Here is a 1,455-nt window from a genome sequence, read left to right as displayed (position 1 = left end):
TCCATATCCACAACAACCCTGTCCATGTGAGATTTCTACAGCTTGCTGACCATGGTAGACATAGTGTCTGTAGAAGCCTTCACAATATTCTGACTAGTTTCCATAATTCCTCTTAGGATAGTCTCACACTTTACAATTCTAGCCTCCATATCCATAATTTTTTTGTCAGATATTTCATTAACACGTTGAGTAGCTTCCATATTCTTGGCCAAACAATCTGTCATCACCTGTTTTTCCCTTTCAGTCCACAAAACACTAGCCAAAGTACCCTCAACCATCTCTTTACCAGCATTGACAGGGTGAGCTCTCACAGTACTATGCAACAAATCTTTAGAATTATCCTATATTACTTCCATCTTGGAAGATAAAGACCGCTGCTTAAGATAGATATTTTTGATTTCATAGAATACCCATATGGAAAGACGGAAAACCTCCAAAGAGCAGTTTTTGGTGACATTAAGAACATCAAATGGTATCTCCTGTTTAGGATGAAAATTTTGAGGGGAAAAATCTGTTGAATCCTGAGAATTCTACTCTGAACCATTCAAGGGAGATGACACCTCAACATTTTGAGTTTGGTCCATGGAATCCTGGTCATCGGAACTATCAAAAACCTTCAAAGTGGCTTTTCGAGAATGACCCCTAGGGAGTTTACTCGATCCTTCCCCACCAGCACCAGGGGAACCCATACTCACACCCGCAACAACCATCTTTGCCCCAATTTTGGCCTTTTTACTAGAATGAGGGGCATAATCCCCATCATCACTATCAATTTCCCATCCTTCCAACTCCAATTCCTCACTACCATCAACATTTTCAACAAAAATAGGGGATGGCTTATTAGGGTTTTCGGAAGCCCTAGCTTTCAAATGCTCAAAAATCAGAGCAATTAAACCTTAGTGTAAAACATGATTAACATGGATCTTTATATTGTTGTTATGTTGTGTGTATATCAATTATAATTTTAATATTGGACATGTCTACAAGGCAGATGTTGTAAGTGATGATGTAAATGTGATGTTATTTAAGTGAAATGGTTTTGTAGGATTTATGTTAGTATTTGCAATAAAGTTAATGTTTAGTTTTGGATTAAGAATATGTTAGCAATTTATTATGCTAAAGAATCATAGGAAATTTTTGTTCTGGGTCCTAAAATGAACCTAGTCTTAAAGGTTAAATGAATGTTATTAGATTCTCATTATAGTGAAAATTAAATAGGAATGAATATTTTAGTTTATGTTTTGATTAAGTAAAAATAGGTTTTTGAAAGGAACCCAAACCTTAATACAAATCAGGAGAAAGATAAAGCATTAAAGCGAAAGAAAATAGTGCTTGATCACCCAAAAAAAATAGTTCCCAACCGAAACAAAAAGGGAACTCATAACACAGAAAGCCACAGAAAGACAGCTAAAGGATAGCAAAAGGACAGCATAAAGACAAAGATAGAGACATAAA

The sequence above is a fragment of the Cryptomeria japonica genome, chromosome 3, assembly GCF_030272615.1.
Source record: "Cryptomeria japonica chromosome 3, Sugi_1.0, whole genome shotgun sequence".
NCBI lineage: Eukaryota > Viridiplantae > Streptophyta > Pinopsida > Cupressales > Cupressaceae > Cryptomeria > Cryptomeria japonica.
Note: the sequence above shows the minus strand (reverse complement) of the source record.